The sequence below is a fragment of the Miscanthus floridulus genome, chromosome 3, assembly GCF_019320115.1.
Source record: "Miscanthus floridulus cultivar M001 chromosome 3, ASM1932011v1, whole genome shotgun sequence".
NCBI classification, from domain to species: domain Eukaryota; kingdom Viridiplantae; phylum Streptophyta; class Magnoliopsida; order Poales; family Poaceae; genus Miscanthus; species Miscanthus floridulus.
In genome coordinates this window covers 151,255,338-151,279,682 of record NC_089582.1, presented here as the reverse complement: position 1 = coordinate 151,279,682, position 24,345 = coordinate 151,255,338, and positions in this window count along the sequence as shown.

Here is a 24,345-nt window from a genome sequence, read left to right as displayed (position 1 = left end):
ATACCTTTTTGGACTGAGAAATAATAGAAAAGGGGATTGAAAGAGAAAAACACCTTTTGGAATAATTTGGGCCAGCCCACGTATACCGGACATGTCCGGTATGAGCGGGGCTATAAGACAGAGCGTACCCTTTCGGCCAAGTCAGTTTTGTCTCTTTCCAACCAACCCAACCGATGCCCTCCTTTTGTCCTAGGGTGACCAAAGATTTCACCAAGAAAAGGGAGAGAGGGAGATTGCATTGGAGAAGGCTTGCATCAAGGTTGAAGGCCCGAGGATTAGGATTTCACATCGCTTTCTCGTCTCTTCTCTCAAGGTACCCTAATCTCGGACCTCATTCGATCTACATGGTTAAAGCATGGTCTTGAAATTGCTTCTGTCAATATGTTGCATTGGTGATATAGAAGCAATGCCCAAAGTTTGAAATTGATCCATGATGGGTTGAATCGAGGGACCCTAGTTAGGGTTGCTGAGCGCGCATGCCTACCGGACACGTCCGATATGAGCCAACAGAGTAGGCCACTGCTTCCCTTTGATTGAATCCAATTCAATAGTTGTATATTAGGCTTAGTTTCTTTTGTATCTATGTTTTGCAAACCTAGTGATAGTGGTATGTCAAGGTGATTGTAAAACCATGAATAAAAGAATATGTCTAATTGCAATTCGAGATTAAGCTGTGGGCATGTATCTAAAATTATTTGGAAATCTTTTGGATACAGGGCAGCAGCTATGAGTGGAAGAAGGGAACCTAGATCCAAGCACAGGCATGATCTAGCACTAGAGAAATACAAGAAGGCAAGACAGGAAATGCATCCTAGATTTGAGCCGACCAGCAGGAGGTCTACCAGAGCTGCCCTAGTGCAGCACCTCAGTATGTAGAGGGGTCAAGGAGCTCTTCTTCTGACACTGATACTAATGAGTTTAGAGTGGAGACCAGAGAAGATAGAAAGAGGAAGAGTGCTGACAAAGTCTCAGAAGGTGATAGCTCATATGAGGAGCAGGAGATTGAGGAGGAGGAGCCAGTACTTCCATTTCAGCACCAGCCTAGTTAGGGTATGCATTATGGTCTTCTTGAGACACATCTGCCTAATGTGCCCTCTTATGTTTCCAGAGTTGACTACAGGGGAAAGGGCATGACCAGGAAAGCTAGAGATGAGAGAAGAGTAGATCCAAGAGGCTTACCTAAGGTTCAGTATGATCACCGCTTCTAGACAGCCTTTCACATGGACTTCTACTCTAGTGTGATTCTCACTAGGAACCCTATGGTAGCTAAATCTCAGTGGATAGACTGGCAGTACATTAGAGAGTTGTAGAAGGCCTTAGTTGATCATGCTATTGCCATTTGCCAGCACACAGGAGTTTATGAGATCATGGAGTTCTAGCATGACTGGAACACAGAGGTGGTAGCTTAGTTTTATGCTACTCTATTCGTTGAGGAGGATGAGAGGTGGATGCACTGGATGCTTGAGGGCCAGTGGTATAGTGTTGATTATGATGTATTCATCGTCCAGCTTGGCTTCTCAGAGGATGATCTCCAGAGGGATAAGATTCACATAGAACAAGTACTTCCTCTAGAGCAACTGGCCTACATGTACCCACCAGGAAGTGAGAGAGGAGCAGTGGGCAAGGTTCTAGGTTTTCACCCTACTTATAGATATCTAGACAGGATATTTAGGAAGACCATTGATTGCAAGGGTGGAGATAAGGGAAACATCATAGATTACTCCAAGAACTTGCTCCACAGGATGACACCTGATGCTTGGCCCTTCAACGTGTTTGACTTTATCTAGTGTGAGATCCAGAGTGTAGGTGAGAGGCCCCTCAAGGGCTATGGATTTGCTCCTTGTATCATGTATATGATTGAGCAGGTTACATGGCACACATTCGAGTATGACAAGATTCACAAGGCCCTGAAGATTGTTGTAGACTTGCCTGAGACAGAGATACCTCTAGCAGGTCCAGGGGAAATAGCAGCTGCAGCTATGGTAGATGCACCTACCGGTGGTGCACTAGTAGGAGGAGCTTCTCTTTTGCCATGTGGTTCTCACTCATGTTCTTCCTCAGGCCATGGCAGTCCTCCCTCGCCTATTCGTAAGTTCTTCAGTTCCATCTTTGGGATGTGTCAGGACATTCAGGTTAGGCAGTGGGGCATTGAGTCTAGGTAGAGGAAAAAGAGGGAGGCTAGGAGGAAGGACACCAGGACTCTAAAGCAGTTAGCTACCATATTTGAGCTTGATCCTCCTTGGTCTCCTCTATCAGATGGAGCAATCTCAGCATCTAGTGAGCCAGAGACTAAGGAGCAGCAATAGGCTAGATATGATAGATAGTTTGCTGAGTTCTTCTAGCGACAACAGCCCTTGTAGGAGCAGCCTTAGGAGCAAGCACAACAGCAGCCACGTCCTAGTGTGGGAGAGGAGTTGGGTTCTGCTTTTTGGCAGGACATCTTTGGCAGTGACCCTAGGTACTCTACCAGTGACTACGGCTTTGGTGGCTAGGATCTCTATAGGGGTATTGGTGCTCTAGGACAAAGTTCTTCTCGCCCACCCGATGCTTCATGCTCAGACAACAAGGGCAATGGTGATGGCGATGAGTGATGTCAGAGATCAGATACAACTTACAGCCCCTTTTGTGCTTCGTATGTCATTATTGGACCTTTGTGGTGATAGGTGATAAAGGGGGAGAGAGACTGATTAAAGCTTTAGGACATTTGTTTTTGCTTATCTTTGTACCTGAAGATATGTACTGCAGGCTGTAGTTTCTTGAGCTTCATTTTAGTTTTTGAGCTTCATTGATGTATCTGGAGTTTAAGATAGATTGTATCATGTGAGAGATGAGACTTACTTATGCTTTATCTATGTATCTCTTGAGACATGATCTTTATTTATATATTAGTGGCTTGTGGACTTGAGAAAATGTGTAATGAGTGCTATGTGTGAAATACATGTGTTATATTTATTTTCATACGGACTATGTGTCGGATACCGTGAGAAGGGGTACCCTAAGCAAGACCCAAAAAACGACTGCTTAGACTTCGTAAAGATCGAAACTAGCTAAACACCGCTGGCCTCGGCCGATTCTCCGACTCGCCCGAGGCCCCCTCACCGCTGGCCTCGGCCGATTCTCCGACTCACCCGAGGCCCCCTCACCACTGACCTCGAGCGACTCCCCGCCAAAGGCCTCGGCTGGGCCACCGACCCTCCATCTCGCGCGAGGCGGGCTTGGCAGCACTCCGCTGCCTCTTCCTTCTCCCGTCCCTCTGACAAAACGTCGTGTCGCATTAACTCAGCCAACTGCTGCCCCTGACATCGGCCGCATGCTTGGCACAGTACAGCGGAATGGCCGACGGGACAGGAGGCAGGACGGGGCAGGGGGTTACCCGCCACTGTGCTAACCACTATACACATGGTTGACGCCCATGCCTCACTGAGCTGCCAACTCCTGCTCCAAGGACAACGCAGCATGGGGAGCCACGTCTGGGCTACTGTGGCCTCGGAATCAGTACCCAGGACCAATAATTCCCTCCAAGGCCTCGGCAGTTTGCTTCAGGGCCTCGGCAGCCTGAGGACCCACGTCCGCCGGGGCCCCCCGCGATGGCTTGGCCTCGGCACCTGCAGAGCCACAGCTCCCCACGACGTCATCACACGATGACCTGCACGTCGCCCGGACTGGGCAGGGGTTACCCGCCACTGTACTAACCACCATGCACATGGTGGACGCCCATGCCTCACTATGCTACCAACTCCTGCTCCGAGGACAACGCAGTGTGGGGAGCCACGTCTGGGCCACTGTGGCCTCGGAATCAGTACCCAGGTCCAATAACTCCCCCAAGGCCTCGGCAGTTTGCTTCAGGGGCTCGGTAGCCTGAGGATCCATGTCCGCCGAGCCCCCCACGATGGCTCGGCCTCGGCATCTGCAGGGCCGCTGCTCCCTACGATGTCATTGCACGGTGACCAGCACGTCGCCCGCCATGTCCTGCATCAAGCTGTACTGGAGCCCCACGACGCACAAAATCGAGTATGACCGGCGCGTCACTCCTGCACGACAAGGACAGGGCCACTCCATCGACCATACCACAACAGTGGCCGGCTACAGGGCTCGGACACGCCACCCCATTTACAGGAGCGCTATGTAGCAACCTATGTACGGTCCCAGTTCTCCCTTAGAGTATAAAAGGGAGGGACCGGGGCCATTTCTAGGGGAACCGGGAGAAAAAGACGGACACACCGATAGAACTACGCACTCCTACGCTGCTTGGGAACAACGCCTCAAGCAGCCCGCACCACCCACGCCGAGACCTAGGGCTAGCTCCCTCTCTCACCTAGCTTGTAACCCCCTACTACGAGCACTCCGGTGCAAGGAATACAAGATCGATCTCTCAGACTGGACGTAGGGCCTCGATTGCCTGAACCAGTATAAACCTTGTGTCTCTTTGCATCACCATCCGGGATTAGGGGCACGCAGCACAAATTCACTCGTTGGTTGAGGGACCCCTGGTTCCAAAGCACCGACACTATGGATGCTAGAATGAAAATATTTGATGTGATGCCTTTATATTTATTCTTGTGTGATATATCTTGTCATATGCATCACGGTTTTACTTTGTCACACACACATGCACCCCACGGATGCAATGATTTAGGGGGAGTCTCCTATATGTTTTAGTATGTGCAGTTAATATTTGAGGTCATTTTGTGAATTCTAATCAAAATCACATATTAAGGGGGAGACTTTCATAAATCGTTGAACCCAAAAGTTTAAATGTTTATATTCTTTTGTAAGCTTTAATCAAGTTGTCATCAATAACCAAAAAGGGGGAGATTGAAAGTGCATCTAGCCCTTTAGTGGGTTTTGGATGATTGAATGACAACATGATTAAAGGTCTAACCTGTTTGCTAAGTGTGGACAGGTAATAGGTTATCTCACAGGTACTTAATGAAAGCCAAAATGATGTGTTGTTGTATAAACAATCTAGTTCAAGCATAAGACAACAATGCAAATGTAATTCATGCAAAGGCTTATTTATTATGGGATTTCCATGTACTGTGTGAAAGCAAGCTCGTAAGAATTAATTAATGAGACATGAGGGATTGCATATGGAATGGTCTCATATTTGAAGCTTGCTAAATTGAAATGAAAAAGATAACAATACAAATGAATGGATGATTCAACACAAGATGTGACTTGATGGCTTGAGTTGGTGAAGATAGCAAGGAAAGGCTTCGAGGTACTAAGCAAGGGTGAAGGGCAAGCGATGGCTTGATGACTGAAGAACCTAGCTAGGGTGAAGAAGGAAGTACTTGCATTTAGTGGAGGTACTAATCAAGCTCTGATGGTCATGTTAATGTGAAGGATCAAAACACTATTGGAGTATTTGATGGAAGTGACTTGATACATTTGGAATTATTCAAGAATTTGATGATTGGAATCAAGTCACGTGCTCAAGATGGCTATGCTCAAGTGAAAAAGATCAAAGTTGACATGTTGGCACCCTCACTTGATGAAGATTGGAATATACGGCTTCGGTTGAAAGAGATCAACTCAAAAGGTTTAAATTCGTTATACTTTTAAATTTGAGTTAATAGGAATGTCGTACTATTAAGAGGGATGCATCATGTTGATAGATAATGTTTCATAAGTGGTCAAGCCAACCCATGTGAGTTTTGAGTGTTTGAGAGACAAAAGAGCTAATCTGTTTTTTGCTGGTCTGGCAATACCGGACGTGTCCGGTATTTGCCCAACAATAGTAATATTGTTCTTCTCGGGTTGGTTCGTCAGGAGTTCCGATGTAAGTTGGGAGTTCCAGCAATGGTTGGGAGTTCCGACGTCTCGCACCTAACCGACTTAGATGGTTCACTGTCCTGGTCATACCGTACATGTTGGGTATTCATACCGGACGTGTCTGGTATTGTAACACATCAGGTGTTTAAATACTTAAATATGCCATGTCATCATATGCATAGTACATCATTTATGTGTTAGTAAATTTTTTGATATGCATACACTAAAACAAGCTTATCTTTATGTGGTATGTGTTGAATTGTATTGTTTGAATCAAGCTCAAAGTTTTGTTTGGATTTGAATTTTTAAGAAAACCCTGATTTTCAGTATTTAAGTCATACCCTGAAAACCCATTTCAAAATCTAAGCACATTTTGGGGTTGAGTCTAAAAGAAAAAGTGTAGAGCTTGTCAGGTTATACAAAGTTTGTTTTTGGAGTTTTCAAAGTTGTTATGAAAAATTTGAAGTAATTTGAAAAGGCGTAATTCTTTAAATGTCCCCTATTTGAATTCAAAATTTCATTTTAAATGTAGACCGAATTAGGGGGTAGTTATAAAAGAAAAGTTGTAGAACTTTGAATTTTGAACAACTTTTATTTTTAGAGATTTTTGTGTTATTATACAAATTTGGGAGTAATTTGAAAATTTAGACGAATGGCAATTCTGTAAATATGGTGAACAGTGCTCACGGCTTAAGCTACACCGCCGGCGACCTTCTTCTCGGTTCTAGGCGCGCGCGTGGCCGTCTTTGGCATCGCGTTGGCATGGAGAAGGCTCCTGCGTGGCTTCCTTGTGCTTCTGAGCTGCGCTATTTAGCCTAAGCCGTCGCCGTTCGTTCCCATTTCCTTGCTCTGTTTTCCTATCGCCACCGCTCAACTCCGACGAGCCCGTGTCGTCACCGTAGTGCCTCCATCGTCTTGGCAAAGCTAGTCCTAGCTTCACCTAATCCTTGCACACCTAGCCAACCAGCCCTGGTCGCTTGCCGTCGCTGGGAAACGCCGCTCGACGCTTTTCTTCCTCGCGGCCGGCAGCATCACCGTCACAAGCACGTCACCGTGGCCAGTGCTCTCCGGTGAGCCGTTGCTCTTGCTCAGTGTAGTTCCAGCTCCGCCTTGTTCCTATGATGCTTTAGACCAGTCGATTGCTCCTTTTATCCACCGCAGCCATCGGAGCACCGTCGTCACTGTTGCTTGCACCGTCGTGGCCGCTGTGACCGTCGAACCGCGTCTCCATTGCTCCTCTGGCCTTGCTCTCTGCTCAGTCGTGTTTGGGGTGAGCTGCTGGACCTTCCTATGCCGTTTATTTAATTGCTACTGGGCTCCTATCATTGGCATAGTGTCGCCGAGCCACCGTGTTCGCCATGGCCGATGCCGAGCTCGGGTTGTGTCGTAATCGGTGCAAGTAGGGACATCAGTAGGTGTGCCTAGTCTTGGTGAACGTGTTGGTGTCTTCGCCGTCGCCGTTGGTCTCACTAGCGGTGAGAAATCGCCGGTCAGTGCATAGTCACCGTGGTCAAACGCGGGAGGAAGGGGATGATAGGTGGGACCCCGCTGTCAGTGACTCAGCGGTTTGAAAATGAATTTTTCAATTTTCAGAGATGAATGAATAGTGTATGTTTTTGTTATTTTTGTGTAGATTTATTTAGAGCTCCAAAAATTATGAAAAATTTTGTGTGACTTCTCTGTGATGTATATTATTTAGGAAAAATATGAAATGTTGATTTTCAGTACTTTTTGAATGTGATAAGAATTGCTCAACTATTTAATAAATAAGTTTCCATGATTTTTCTAGGCTTAATTAATTGTCCAAAAATTATGAAAATTGTTTTGCCACTTAGTTATCATGTGATGAACATTTACAAAAATTTTGAGCTCAATTGGAATAAGTTGATTTATTTCATAAATTTGAATTAAATAATTAATTCATAAAAGCAAATAGTAACCTTTAATGATTTAGGTTTTGTTTGAAATTTTGGATTGAGTGATGACCTTGGGTCATTAGTTGGTAATGATCCTTGGCAATGGAAGTAAGTGTTACGAAAAATGTTTAGTTAGTTTGACTTATAACTGTACCACGAAGGAAAGTTGTATTCAAGTTGTTAATTTTACATCCATCATCAAGCATCATGTTTTATATCTCACATCTAGTTAAACATGGCATTGTTGCTACATGTAGTGAACGAAGGTGAACACGTGGTAGTTAATCAAGTTGTGGAAGAAGTTAATCCGTCTGTTGAGGTCGGATCTGATAATTGTGGAACGTCGCAGGAACCTGACTTTTCCATGAACCAAGGCAAGCCCCGGATGCATTTAAACCTACCTTGTGTTTTATAAATTTCTATTGCTTTTGCTTTTATATATTGCATTAAGTGATTAGGAGTCAGGTGGAAACCTAATTGGTGCATTACCAACCTTGTTTTTCCATATCTACCTTGTTACCAGTTTTACTTCGTAAATGTCTAGTTATGCTTAGCTATGCTTAAACAGATAAAAGTCAGGTGATTACCTGTCACCTGTGAGTTTTAAATAAGTCTTTGGTTATGTTTGGTTACTTATGTCATCATGTGATATGAGCTTGTGGAATAATAAATCTAGACCAGGCGGACTCGGTGTGTGAGAGCCACAAGACATGGAGGTCTTGTGAGCGGGTTCCTTCCGCCTGTATCGATTAAGAACCGTTCGTTGTTGAACTGTGTGAGATGAGACTTTGTAGTACTAACCACATACTCCGGTAAGCCTTAACTTGGCAATTCTATTATGAGAATGGCTACTCACGCACTGGGAGTAGAGATGGCGGGAATAGTGTGTACCCACGTGACAATGGGCTGGATTGGTGGAGTACTGTATTCTCGGGTGGTGTGGACCTGTTCTTGTTTTAGAGGATCTAAGGGTAGGTTGGTATATGTATATCGGGGACCTACATATGTCGTGTGGTCTAGAATTCCTAGCTGGGTTTTTAATCGGTTCAAATCATCGTTGCTCCTCTGTTATGGAGACTCAACTCTCTGTTCATCATCGTAGTTAATAACTGGAACTCGAGTAAGGTTTGAAAAGGAGTTTGATATGAAGTTCATGATCTCATTATGGATCATGGCAGATTCATATGTGGTTCTTATAAAGTTTTATACGTTGAAGTAAAGAATTTTGTTAAAGAGCTTTTACGCAAAAGAATTTTGATTATCGCTAAAGCCATACCTTGAATCCCTGAGCCTGCATTCCTGAGTCTTCTCAGTTTTATTTTGGTTGTCTTGTTGAGTACTTTTGTACTCAGGGTTCATTGACCCTTGTTGCAGGTGAGCCTCATGAGCAGGTCTATTGTGGACCGTGCTGCATGACTGTTGTTCAGGTCAATGACAATAAGTGAATGTGTGATCCTTGGGCAGGATACTTATTGTGTGTTTGTATTATGTTATAATGCCACTCCACTACTATTATGGTTTGTATTAATTATCGAACTTAGTTTGTAAGGTTTGAAACAACTGGTTTGCAAACTAAGTTATCATAAGACTTTCGCTAATTTACTCTGATGTAGATATTTGAATAAATGTTGTAATACTGCAATGACTCTATAATGGGATCCTACTCGAAAATTATGGATGATTCGGGGTTCACCGAGGACACCCGACAGTCTTCTTAAGTTACCAGGAACATATGCATAGTCGTCAGAGGTCATTGAACAGTGACAGGTGCATGTGGGTCCTATAATTTAGGATGTTCTACCACAGAATGGTATCAGAGTGATCGTTACAAAGTCTTTGTTATATTGTTTTACAAAAATTTCAAAATGATTTGGGACAAATAGATATAACTTGTTAATTTGGTCCAAATTGCTTCTGGCTTATCTTATTTCATTCTCACCATTCCTTAATTGATTAAAAAGGCTTTGTGTGGTGGAGTAGTAATCTTATTATGTCCTATGTAATAACAACTGTTATTTATGTACCTTATAAGCTTTGATGTTTTTGTTCGTAAGAACGATTCATGCATCATGATTAATCCATTCGTTACTTACTTTCCCTTTGAGTCTGGGTTAGGTAGTGAGTCTGGGTTGAGTTGTGTAATCCATCATGGCTATTCTTTAGACTTGGATCAGATTGTCTTACTTGGATTAATATTGCTTCCTACAGTATGGCTCGTACCAAGATAACACCCTATAAGTCCGTTGGACCTAAAGGAGTTCCTCGTCACCAACTTGCTCCTAGGAATGACGGTGCTAGTAGTAGTAGCTCTAGGCCTGATCCCCAAGCAGAGATACAGAGGCTTACAACAGAGTTAGCTTAGGCTATTAGAGATAGGGCTGTGGATGCCACCCATGTGGGCGAGTTACGGGATAGATTGGGATGCCTTACCACCGCTCATAGGAATTGCGAACGTATGTTAGTTCATATGGTGGAGGGAAGGAATGAAGCTTGGCATAGAGAAGATGTAGCTAGAGCTAGAACTCATGAGCTAGAATTTTATATAGAAGATTTAGAAGAACATAATACTACCTTGCGTGAAGAAGTCCATAGGCTGAGCAACCTCCTGGATCCAAATCATGAACCTCAAGCCAATGAAATGGACCCTGGTGTCATCATTGCTGATAATGATGAACTTGAAGAGGAAGAAAAAGAAGATCCAGAAGAATTAGTAATGGTAGATGAAAGTGATAATGAAGGCGGAAATGTTTCTAGAATGGATACCAATCACAAAGTTTGATGTGGTCGAGGAGAAGAGTAGAGTTGTAAATAGTGAGATCTAGTTAAGTTTAGTAGTCTTGTGTAGGGGTGGACTTGTGTTTAAATAAGTGAAACCAGTGTAATGCGTTGTAGTAAGCTCTTTTATCTTTTAATAAAGGCTTGTGAGTTAAGTTTGGTTTGTATGAATAGATGCGTCGTACGTGGGGTTCGCATATTCCTGGTACTTCATAAGATGAAGACGGTATTCCTGATCTGCCACTAGTTCCACCAAATCTAGCTGATGCTATCGCCGCCCTTGTCAATGTGACTATTGAAAATGCTCGATTGCTTCGCGAGATAGCTCAGAGTAATCAGAATATAGTGTAGGGAAACCATGGCCGCAATCATAATCAGCATGAAGCTACATATGTTGATTTCACAGATACAAGACCACCAGTGTTCACCAAGGCCGATGAACCCCTAGAGGCTAATGATTAGCTTTGGACTATGGAGCAGAAATTTGATCTTATTCCATGCACGAAGATGCAGAAACCTATGTTTGTCGCCCAGCAACTTAGAGGTGCAGCAGGTGCTTGGTGGGCAAATTTAGTGGCAATGCAACTAGCTGGCATTCCAATAACTTGGGCTGAGTTCCGTACTGCATTCAGAGCTCATTACATTCTAGAAGGAGTGATGGCCATGAAGCTGGATGAGTTCCTTGCTTTGAAGCAAGGAGACCAAACGGTTATGCAGTATGTGGGTAGATTCAATCACCTGTCATAGTATGCATCTGAACATGTCAACACAGATACTAAGAAAAAGAAATGGTTTATGCGAGGTCTGAATACCAAGCTACAAACAATGATGACTACCTGTACCAATGTTACTTATCATGAGGCAGTAAATATTGCAATTGCTTCTGAGGAAAAGTATCGGCAACATAAGGAGATCAAGAAGAAAAAGAGTGGGCAGTCTAGATCCTTTGGTGGAAATCAAAAGAGGCAAAAGATAATCTATCATCCAGTCAACCATTATTGTCCTCCTTATCGTCCGCCGCAGTTCCAAGCTGGGCAACAATCAAATGTCTGTCCTGCTACAACTTACCAGAATCCACAACAGACCAATGTTCCTGGTATCAATGCTCCAGCATCTCAGGGTCACAATTATCCATGTTACAATTATGGAAGGTCCGGTCATTTCTCTAGGGAATGTCCGTATCCCAAACAGTATAATTCTAATTCTTAGAAGGCCCTTGCCAATCAACAACAGGGTCAAGCACAGAACAAAAACAACAATCAGAATGCTCAGAAGGGCAAAGATGAAAGGAAGATAGGACGGGTGTTCTATATTCAAGCTGGGGAAATTTCAGATGGAGAGCCAGTGATGATGGGTATGTTCTCTGTCGCCAATCACCCTGCTGTTATGCTTTTTGATTCTAGTGCATCTCATTCATTCATCAATAGAACCTTTATCGTAAAGCATGAAATTCCAATTGGGGAAATAAAGGAAAATTTCTTTATACAGTCGCCTAGAGAATGTCTGTGTACTAAGGAAATAGTATACTAGGTACCCATAAGCCTGGGTGGGTATATTTTTCCCACTACCATGATTATTCTCAAGGATCAGGATATAGATGTGATCTTGGGAATGAATTGGATGTATCAGCATAAGGCTGTTATAGATGCTTTGAATAGAACAATAAGGGTGAGTTTGCCAGATAATAGTTCTCCACTTCTTATCCAACTTCCAACCTTAAGGAGAACAGTGGAAAGAGTTTGTGCAACTTTTGTCAAGGAGATTAGGGATATCCTGGTAGTTTATGAATTCCTTGATGTTTTTCCTGAGGATTTACTCGGTCTACCACCAGATAGGGATGTTTAGTTTAACATAGAGTTAAAACCTAGAACAGCTCTGATCTCTCAGAGAGCTTATAGGATGCCACCCAAGGAATTAGCTGAGTTGAAGACTCAGTTGCAAGAGTTGATTGGGAAAGGATTTATACAACCTAGTTCATCACCTTGGGGATGTCTGGCAATTTTTGTGAAAAAGAAAGATGAGACCCTAAGGTTGTGTGTTGACTATCGTCCGTTGAATGAAGTGACCATTAAGAATAAGTATCACTTACCTCGAATAGACTTGCTTTTTGATCAATTGGCTGAAGCCAAAGTTTTCTCCAAGATTGATTTGAGGTCAGGCTATCACCAAATCAAGATTAAGCCTGAAGATATTCTCAAAATGGCATTTATCACAAGATATGGATTATATGAATACTTGGTAATGTCTTTTGGTTTGACAAATGCTCCAGCTCATTTCTTGTATCTGATGAATTCAGTATTTATGCCTGAGCTAGACAAGTTTGTAGTGGTGTTTATTGATGACATCCTAGTTTATTCCAAGAACAAGAAGGAACATGCGGAACATCTCAAAATTGTCCTGACCCGTTTGAGAGAACATCAACTTTATGCCAAGTTCAGTAAGTGTGACTTTTGGCTTAAGGAAGTATAGTTTCTTGGACATGTCTTATTAGCTGAAGGAGTTGCAGTGGATCCAAGCAAAGTTAAGGATGTGCTTGATTGGAAACCATCCACCACTGTTCATCAAGTTTGAAGTTTTCTGGGACTGGCGGGGTATTACCGTTGTTTTATTCCAGATTTCTCTAGAGTATCCAAGTCCATCACTGAGTTATTGAAGAACCAGGTCAAGTTTGTCTGGTCATCTGATTGTGAGGAGGCTTTCCAAACTTTGAAGAGACTGTTAACCACTGCACCAGTATTAGTCCAACCTGATATCGAGAAGTCATTTGACGTTTATTGTGATGCTTCGGGTATTGGTATTGGATGTGTATTGATGCAAGAAGGCCGAGTCATTGCCTATGCTTCTAGACAACTTAAGCAACATGAAGAGCACTATCCCATTCATGATCTAGAGTTAGCAGCAGTTGTCCATGCTCTGAAGACTTGGCGGCATTACCTGCTTGGTAATACGTGCCATATTTATACCAACCACAAGAGTTTAAAGTATATCTTTACTCAATTGGATTTGAACATGCGACAAAGAAAATGGTTAGAACTGATTAAAGATTATGACTTGGAGGTACAGTATCACCCTAGTAAAGCAAATGTGGTTGCAGATGCCCTTAGTCAAAAAAGTCATTGCAATTGTCTGACAGTAAGAACAATGGGTTTGACTTTATGTCAAGAGATGAAGAAGTTGAATATAGAGGTAATTCAACAAGGTAGTTTGACCAATATAATTGTTGAAGCCACTATTTGAGACCAGATTATTGCTGCTCAGAAAGAAAACAAGGGTATAGCCCATATCAAAGAAAGAATCAAGAAAGGGAAAGCGGAATGCTTCAAAGTAGATGATGAAGGTGTATTATGGTTCAAGAATCGCTTAGTGGTACCAAAGGTTCCGGAGTTGCGACAGTCAATTCTTGAAGAAGCACATGCTACTAGGTTATCTATTCATCCGAGAAGTAATAAGATGTACCATGACTTGAAACAAAGATTTTGGTGGACCAAAATGAAGATAGAAATTGCCCGGTATATAGCAAAATGTGATACTTGTCAAAAGGTGAAAGCTATACATTTGAGGTCTGCGGGAGAGTTACAGCCATTACCTATTCTAGATTGGAAGTGGGAGGATATTAGTATAGACTTTATTGTTGGTCTACCCAAGACATCAAAGGGCTTTGACTCAGTATGGGTTATTGTAGATCGACTAACCAAGTCAGCACATTTTCTTCCGGTCTAGAGTACATATCCCACTATCCGATATGCCAAGATGTATCTAGACAGAATTGTGAGTTTACATGGGGTACCAAAGACCATAGTGTCAGATCGGGGTACACAGTTTGTCTCCAGCTTTTGGAAACACTTGCATGCTTCGTTGGGTACCAAACTCCTGTATAGTATAGCTTATCATCCCCAGACTGATGGTCAGACTGAAAGGGTCAATCAAGTACTTGAAGATATGTTAAGGTGTTGTGTCCTTAACTATTCCAAGAAGTGGGATGAATGTTTACCTTTGGCTGAGTTCTCATACAACAATAGTTATCAAGAGAGCATTAGAATGGCTCCGTTTGAAGCACTTTATGGTCATAGATGCATAACATCACTGAGTTGGTCTAAACCCGGGGAAAGAAGATTCTTTGGAGTTGACCTCGTGAAAGAAACAGAAGACAAGGTTAAGCAAATACAAAGTAATTTGAAGATAGCTCAGTCTAGACAAAAGAGTTATGCAGATAAACGACGTAGACCTTTGGTGTTTAACAAGGGAGATTTTGTATATCTGAAGGTATCACCAATGAAGGGAGTTATCCATTTTGGTGTTAAAGGCAAGTTGGCACCTCGATATATTGGGCCATTTCAAATTTTAGAGAGGTATGGAAAAGTGGCATATCGCTTGAAGTTACCAGAACATCTTTTAGCTGTACATGATGTGTTCCATGTTTCTCAATTGAAGAAGTGTCTCCGAGTGCCTGAGCAGAATATTGAGGTTGAAGGAGTGGAACTTGAACCGGATTTGGCCTATTTCGAATATCCTATCAGAGTTCTAGATCAGAAAGATCATGTCATATGAAGGAGAACAATCAAGTTCTATAAGATACAATGGAATCAACATTACGAAGAAGAAGCTACTTTGGAATCCGAAGATGACTTGTTAGAAAAATTTCCGGAGTTTCTTGCGTCAATATAGAATAATGTTAGTCTGCTTTATTGATAAGAATCATGTTTGTAAAGGGACCTCAGCTGTTTTATGGACAGGTCTTGGATGATTTTGGACTGACACATTTCCTTTTCCATTACTTACCCTATGACTTTGACTCTCGGGGCAAGATTTCTTTTAGGGGAAAGGATTGTAACACATCGGATGTTTAAATACTAAAATATGCCATGTCATCATATGCATAGTACATCATTTATGTGTTAGTAAAAATTTTGATATGCATACACTAAAACAAGCTTATCTTTATGTGGTATGTGTTGAATTGTATTGTTTGAATCAAGTTCAAAGTTTTGTTTGGATTTGAATTTTTAAGAAAACCCTGATTTTCAGTATTTAAGTCCTACCCTGAAAACCCATTTCAAAATCTAAGCACATTTTGGGGTTGAGTCTAAAAGCAAAAGTGTAGAGCTTGTCAGGTTATACAAAGTTTGTTTTTGGAGTTTTCAAAGTTGTTATGAAAAATTTGAAGTAATTTGAAAAGGCGTAATTCTTTAAATGTCCCCTATTTGAATTCAAAATTTCATTTCAAAATGTAGACTGAATTAGGGGGTAGTTATAAAAGAAAAGTTGTAGAACTTTGAATTTTGAACAACTTTTATTTTTAGAGATTTTTGTGTTGTTATACAAATTTGGGAGTAATTTGAAATTTTAGACGAATGGTAATTCTGTAAATATGGTGAACAATGCTCGCCGCTTAAGCTACACCGCCGATGACCTTCTTCTCGGTTCTAGGCGTGCGCGTGGCCGTCTTTGGCATTGCGCTGGCACAGAGAAGGCTCCTGCGTGGCTTCCTTGTGCTTCTGAGCTGCGCTATTTAGCCTAAGCCGTCGCCGTTCGTTCCCGTTTCCTTGCTCTGTTTTCCCGTCGCCACCGCTCAACTCCGGCGAGCCCGCGTTGTCGATGTAGTGCCTCCATCATCTCGGCAAAGCCAGTCCTAGCTTCACCTAATCCTTGCGCACCGAGCCAACCAGCCCTAGTCACTTGCCGTCACTGGGAAACGCCGCTTGATGCTTTTCTTCCTCGCGGCCGGCAGCATCACCGTCGCAAGCGCGTCACCGTGGCTAGCACTCTCCGGTGAGCCGTTGCTCTTGCTCAGTGTAGTTCTAGCTCCACCTTGTTTCTGTGATGCTTTAGACCGGTTGATTGCTCCTTTTATCCACCACAACCATCGGAGCACCATCGTCACCATTGCCCGCACCGCTGTGGCCGTTGTGACCGTCGAACCGCGTCTTCATTGCTCCTCCGGCCTTGCTCTCTGCTCAGTCATGTTTGGGGTGAGCTGCTGGACCTTCCTGTGCCATTTATTTAATCGCTACCGGGCTCCTATCGCCAGCATAGTGTCGCCGAGCCACCGTGTCCGCCATGGCCGGTGTCGAGCTCAGGTTGTGCCATAATCGGTGCAAGTAGGGACATCAGTAGGTGCGCCTAGTCTTGGTGAACGTGTTGGTGTCTTCTCTGTCGCCATTGGTCTCACCGGCGGCGAGAAATCGCCGGTCAGCGCGTAGTCGCCGTGGTCAAATGCGGGAGGAAGGGGATGACAGGTGGGACCCCGCTGTCAGTGACTCAGCGGTTTGAAAATGAAATTTTCAATTTTTAGAGATGAATGAATAGTGTATGTTTTTGTTATTTTTGTGTAGATTTATTTAGAGCTCCAAAAATTATGAAAATATTTGTGTGACTTTTATGTGATGTATATTATATAGGAAAAATATGACATGTTGATTTTCAGTACTTTTTGAATGTGATAAAAATTGCTCAATTATTTAATAAATGAGTTTCCATGATTTTTCTAGGCTTAATTAATTGTCCAAAAATTATGAAAATTATTTTGCCACTTAGTTATCATGTGATGAACATTTACAAAAAGTTTGAGCTCAATTGGAATAAGTTGATTTATTTCATAATTTTGAATTAAATAATTAATTCATAAAAGCAAATAGTAACCTTTAATGATTTAGGTTTTGTTTGAAATTTTAGATTGAGTGATGACCTTGGGTCATTAGTTGGTAATGATCCTTGGCAATGGAAGTAAGTGTTACAAAAAAGGTTTAGTTAGTTTGACTTATAACTGTACCACGAAGGAAAGTTGTATTCAAGTTGTTAATTTTGCATCCATCATCAAGCATCATGTTTTATATCTCGCATCAAGTTAAACATGACATTGTTGCTATGTGTAGTGAATGAAGGTGAACATGTGGTAGTTAATCAAGTTGCAGAAGAAGTTAATCCATCTGTTGAGGTCGGATCTGATAATTATGGAACGTCGCAGGAACCTGACTTTTCCGTGAACCAAGGCAAGCCCCGGATGCATTTAAACCTACCTTGTGTTTTATAAATTTCTATCGCTTTTGCTTTTATATACTGCATTAAGTGATTAGGAGTCAGGTGGAAACCTAATTGGTGCATTACCAACCTTATTTTTCCATATCTACCTTGTTACCAGTTATACTTCATAAATGCCTAGTTATGCTTAGCCATGCTTAAACAGATAAAAGTCGGGTGATTACCTATCACCTACGAGTTTTAAATAAGTCTTTGGTTACGTTCGGTTACTTATGTCATCATGTGATATGAGCTTGTGGAATAATAAATCTGGACCGGACAGACTCGATGTGTGAGAGCCACAAGACATGAATGTCTTGTGAGCGGGTTCCTTCTGCCTGTGTCGATTAAGAACCGTCCGTTGTTGAACTGTGTGAGATGAGACTTTGTAGTACTAACCACATACTCCGGTAAGCCTTAACTTGGCGATTCTATTACGAGAATGGCTACTCGCGCACTGGGAGTGGAGAGATGGCAGGAATAGCGTGTACCCACATGGCAATGGGCTAGATTTATGGAGTACTATATTCTCAGGTGGCGCAGACCCATTCTTGTTTTAGAGGATCCGAGGGTAGGTTGGTATATGTAGGTCGGGGACCTACATATGTCGTGTGGTCTAGAATTCCTAGCTGGGTTTTTAATCGATTCGAATCGTCGTTGCTCCTCGGTTATGGAGACTCAACTCTCTATTCATCATCGTAGTTAATAACTAGAACTCGAGTAAGGTTTGAAAAGGAGTTTAATATGAAGTTCATGATCTCATTACGGATCATGGCAGATTCATATGTGGTTCTTATAAAGTTTTATACATTGAAGTAAAGAATTTTGTTAAAGAGCTTTTACGCAAAAGAACTTTGATTATTGCTAAAGCCATACCTTGAATCCTTAAGCCTGCATTCCTGAGTCTTCTCAGTTTTATTTCGGTTAAGTCTTATTGAGTACTTTTATGCTCAGGGTTCATTGACCCTTGTTGTAGGTGAGCCTCATGAGTAGGTCTGTTGTGGACCATGTTGCATGACTGTTGTTCAGGTCGATGACGATAAGTGAATGTGTGATCCTTGGGCAGGATACTTATTGTGTGTTTGTATTATGTTATAATGCCACTCCACTACTATTATGGTTTGTATTAATTATCGAACTTAGTTTGTAAGGTTTGAAACAACTGGTTTGTAAACTAAGTTATCGTAAGGCTTCTACTAATTTACTCTGATGTAGATATTTGAATAAATGTTGTAATACTGCAATGACTCTGTAATGGGATCCTATTTAGAAATCATGGATGATTTGGGGTTCCCCGAGGACACCCGACAGTCTTCTTAAGTTACCAAGAGCATATGCATAGTCGTCAGAGGTCATTGGACAGTGACAGATGCATGTGGGTCCTATAATTTAGTAGGTTCTGCCATAGGTATGGACGACCAGAGGCCAATGGTAGTTTTCAAATGCCTTGAGGGTCGGGAGTTCCGACGGTCGGAAGTTCCGACGGTCGGAAGTTCCAGCATACGTTGGGAGTTCCGACACCTCACAAACTTCAACTCAATTACTTAATTTTCAAATATGCTGAGGGTCGGGAGTTCCAACGGTTGGGAGTTACGACGGTCAGAAGTTCCGGCATTCATCGGGAGTTCCGACGCCTCATAATGTTACTATAACTCAGTTACCGTTGGCGCAGTGTAAGTCATACCGGATATGTCCGGTATGGCAACGGCTATAAAATGGCTAGTTTTTCCAAGGGGACTATAAATACCCCCAAGCCTCCACCTTTGGAGGCAGCTGATTCTACTGATCCTCTAGCACGTTTTTGAGCTTTGCCAACTCTCCAAAACTCTCTCTTAGTGAGTGTGTGATCCAAATCACAAAATCCATTTGTGGGTTTAGAGAGAACTTGAAACAGAGAGCAAGCCACCACTTGAGCACTTGTGCATATTGTCAATCTTGTGATTTGCATTTGTTACTCTTGGACTCTTCGGTCCTAGATGGTTAGGCGTCACCGAAGAGCACCCGAGAGATTGTGGTGTGCCTCAGAAAGTTTGTAACGATCGATTTCACCGCCTTGGAATCAACTAGTGGAAGGAGGAAAAGAAGTTGGAAAAAACTCTAGCTAGAGTGACCTTCATGGTACCCTCTAGTGCTGACCTTCGCTGGGTCACCCGTAGCCCCCTCAACGGAGAGTAGGACTCAAACGAGTTCGAACTTCGGTAAAACAAATATCGTGTCTCAATTCACATTTCATTTGATATTTATGTTGCTTCAACTCTTGTGTAGGTTCTCTGTGTATATTGTCATCTCTAGTAGGTACCTACAGTTTGGCTTAAAGATAGAAATCGAAAGGAGCAAGTTTGGGGCTGCTCTGTAGAAATCGTGTATACCGGACACGTCCAGTATTTCCTACCTGTGCTGAAAAATATTTATTCTCTCTTCTAACTTTGTGTTGCAGGGTTGTAGCTTCTAGATATATTCTTTATACCTTGTTTACTCTGTGACTAACTTGTGAGGGGTGGTATTACTCTTAATTTGGAGTTTTCATTTTGGAAACTCCCTTTTTCTAATTGTTTCCGCATTTAAAGGTGCTAATTTTCAAAAACGGCTATTCACCCCCCTCTAGGTGGCATCCTAGGTCCTTTCAGTGGCCCTTTGCCTCTCATCCATAATCTCCAACAAGAGTTTCTCATGGTGGATAATCAATGAGTGGAGCAGACGCCGAGCGCCATTCTGGCTGTGGCCACCCACGAGTTGCCTAGACTCCCACAAACACCAGAGATACTCAGGATTCAAGCATTGCTCAAAGTAGCTTAGGCCCAAGTCAATGACATCTAGAATTGGATGTGGCCACCTACGAATTGGCTAGACAGTGAGGCCATCTCCGCTTTCACCAAAGGACTCCATCACCGTCAGGAGCTATGGTCCAAAATTTACCATAAGAGGTCCCAGATCATCGACGAACTCCTCAAGGTTGCAAACTCATATGTGGACTCCAAAGAAGCTGATCAGCCAGAGGGATCAAGGGTTGCACAGCCACATCGCCGCTAACCGGGAAACTCCATCGACAACATAGAGCAGCCACGCGCTAAGTGAAATTTCAATGCTGCCGACGAATAACTCCTTGATGGTCCATGCCTAATTCACAAGAATAGCAAGCACACCATGCGGCAATGCTTTGGCATGGCCAAAGCTTTCCACGATGAGGAGCAGAAATAGTGAACGCGCAAGGATGACAAGTCAGACGACGACAAAGGGGAGGAGCATCCTAAGGGCGCGCGACCTAGTGCCCAAGATGCCAACAAGACTGTTGCCACAATTTTCAGAGGATGCATCGCCTCTAAGAGCAAACGCCAGCAGAAGCTCATAGCTCGGCAGGTCATGTCGATCACCAAGTATGACACGATCATAGATCCCAAATATCTAGACTAGTCGAAGCATCCTATCACGTTCAGTAGGGCTGACCAGTGGGCAGATATCCCATACCCTAGGCGTTTCCCACTCGTGCTGGATCCAACCATCCACAACGTGCGGTTCAAGAAGGTCCTCATCGATGGTGGGAGTGCCCTCAATATCCTCTTCGCCGAAGCCCTAACTAAGTTAGGCCTCACAAAGGACAATCTCATCCCTGTTGATTCTCCATTTTGGGGTATTGTACCTGGCAGAGCGTCCCAACCTTTAGGGTAGATCACCTTGCTAGTCCAGTTTGGGACCGCTGACCACTTCCGTACTGAGTATGTGAACTTCTTCGTGTCAGACTTTGGCACCGCCTACCACGCCATCCTTGGCCGATCAGCTCTCGCCAAGTTCATAGTCGTGCCCCATTATGTCTACATGGTATTGAAGATCCATATGAAGCAAGGCGTTCTCAACCTATGCGCCAATGTCTCCACTGCCTATGACTATGAACGAGAAGGAATCGCCATCGCTGAAGCAATGGACCTCTTAGCCAGAATGGAGATTTGCATCGCCGACTTCAAGAAGATCGTAGCAGAGGAGTAGGTGATCCTAACTCAGGAGCCACCTCGATCTATGACTAAGTCCAAAAACACAAAGGAGGTTGAGCTCGTGATCAGCCATAGAAGCCGGATGGCCCAGATCGAGGCCCATCTCGACCCCAAATAGGAAGACGCGCTCGTCAGCTTCCTTCATAGAAACGTCGATGTGTTTGCATAGAAACCTGCTGACATGCCCAGCATTCCTCGAGAGCTGATCGTGCACTCCTGAAACGTCTCGCCGACCGCCAAACCAATCAAGCAAAAGCTATAACAATTTGTGCAAGACAAAAAGGAGGCTATTAGAGCAGAAATAACACAACTCTTAGTAGCCAGTTTTATTAAAGACATGTATCACCTAGAGTGGCTCGCCAATCTAGTCCTTATACAAAAAAAGAATAATGAATGGAGAATGTGTGTTGATTACACCGATCTCAACAAACACTGCCCTAAAGACCCCTTTGGCTTACCTTGCATTGACGAGGTCATAGATTCAATAGCCGGTTGTGAGCTCTTATGCTTTCTCGATTGCTATTTTGGTTATCACCAGATCTCCTTAAAGGAGGAAGACCAGATCAAGACTTTGTTTATCACACCCTTCGACGCCTATTGCTACACCACCATGTCCTTTGGGCTAAAGAATGTCGTCGCCACCTACTAGAGGGCTATCTAATGATGCCTCCAAGAGCAAATTGGGAAGAATGTTGAGGCCTACATCGATGATGTGGTGGTGAAGTCTAAGACCACCGATAACCTCATCGCTGACCTTGAAGAAACGTTCTAGAACCTCAAGAAATTCCAATGGGAGCTGAATCCCACTAAGTGCATATTCAGTGTTCCATCTGGTATACTCCTAGGCAACGTCGTCAGCCGCCATGGCATCGAAGCAAACCCAGAAAAGATAGAAGCGGTCACTAAGATGAAACTACTGACTTGCATACAGGATGTCCAGAAGCTAACAGGGTGTATGACGACTTTAGGCTGTTTCATATCCTGATTGGGGGAAAAGGGTTTACCTTTCTTCAAGCTGCTCAAAGCTTTAGGGAAGTTCACCTGGATGTCTGAAGTCGACAAAGCCTTTGACGTGCTTAAATAATTCCTCACAATGCCTCCAGTTATGACAACACCATAGCCCGGTGAAACCTTATTGGTCTACATTGCCGCAACCAACCGTGTCGTCAGTATGGCCATTATCGTCGAATGAGAAGAAGTTGGGCATGCCTATAAGGTTCAGCATCCTCTATACTTCATCAGTGAAGTCTTGAACGAGTCTAAGGCTCGGTATCCTTAGGTCCAGAAACTGTTGTACGCTATCCTTATTACATCCAGGAAGCTCTGCCATTACTTTGAGATGTATCAAGTAGCAGTGGTTACTGAGTATTCGCTAGGCGACATCCTACGTAATAAGGAAGCCAATGGTCGCATCATTAAATGGGCGATAGAGCTCGGCATGTACTCCATTGATTTCAGGGGCCGCTAGACGATAAAGTCTCAAGTGCTTGTCGACTTCATCGCCGAATGGACCGACATGCAAGCCCCTATCTCAGCCTATCGACCTAAGCATTGGGTCATGTACTTCGATGGCTCCCTCAACCTTGACAGTGCTGGGGCAGGTATATTTTTTATTTCTCCATCTGGGGATCACCTTCGATATGTCCTCTAAATTCATTTTCCAGCCTCCAATAATGCCGCCGAGTACGAAGCTTGTCTCCATGGTCTCCGCATTGCTGTCGAACTTGGTGTTAAACGCCTCTTGGTATATGGTGACTCCGCTCTTGTCATTAATCAAGTCAACAAAGATTGGTCTTGTACCAGTGACAAGATAGATGCTTATTGCTTGGAAATCAGAAAGTTAGAGGGCAAGTTCTACGGTATTGAATACCACCACGCCGTTCGAGACCAGAACCAAGCAACCGACCAGTTATTTAAGCTAGGGTCGACCAGAGCCGAGGTCCCAGCTGGTGTCTTTGTCCTAGATCTTCAAACTCCATCCATTAAGCAGGAGCAAGCAGTTCACGAATCTTCCCCTACCGAGCAATTGATCCTGGTAATTCCTACGCCGAGCAGTGATTGGCGAGAGCCTTTTTATCAAGTACTTGACCACTGCTGATGTACTGACTGACAAGACCAAAATGGAATGCCTAATTCGCTGCAACAAGCATTACGTGCTAGTCAATGGCAAGCTAATGCGGAAGAATGCAAAGGAGGAATTGCTTCAGAAGTGCATATCTCAGGAAGAAGGTGTGTCATTGCTTCAAGAAATCCATGCTGGATCCTGCGGCAACCACGCAACCTCTAGAAGTCTGGTCAGCAAAGCCTTCCGAGCAAGTTTCTACTAGCCTTCAGCAGTAGCAGACGCTGAAACACTCGTCCGACGGTGTGAGGGTTGCCAATTTTTCGCCAAACAGATCCACGTTCCAGCTGAGGCTCTGTAGACGATTCCTGCCTCTTGGTCTTTCACATGCTGGGGACTGCACATGATTGAGCCATTCAAGAAAGCCCCCGGTGGATTCTGATGGGTTTATGTTGATATTGACTATTTCTTCAAGTGGATCGAGTACAAGCCACTCGTCTAGTCTACAACAAAGAAAGCAGCGGAACTCTTCAATGACATCATCCATAGGTTTGGGCTGCTGAACAGTATCATCATCGACCTTGGTTCTACATTTACCGGCAATGACTTCTGGGATTTCTACGAGGATCGGTGCATATCCGTTAAGTATGTATCGGTCGCACACCCCAGGGCCAATGGCCAGGTTGAGCAAGCGAACGACATGATTTTAGATGCCCTGAAGAAGAGGTTATATGAGAAGGATAAGAAATGTCCAGGAAAATGGCTCAAAGAACTACCAGCTGTGGTCTGGGGAGCATGATTCTCCAAGGCATGA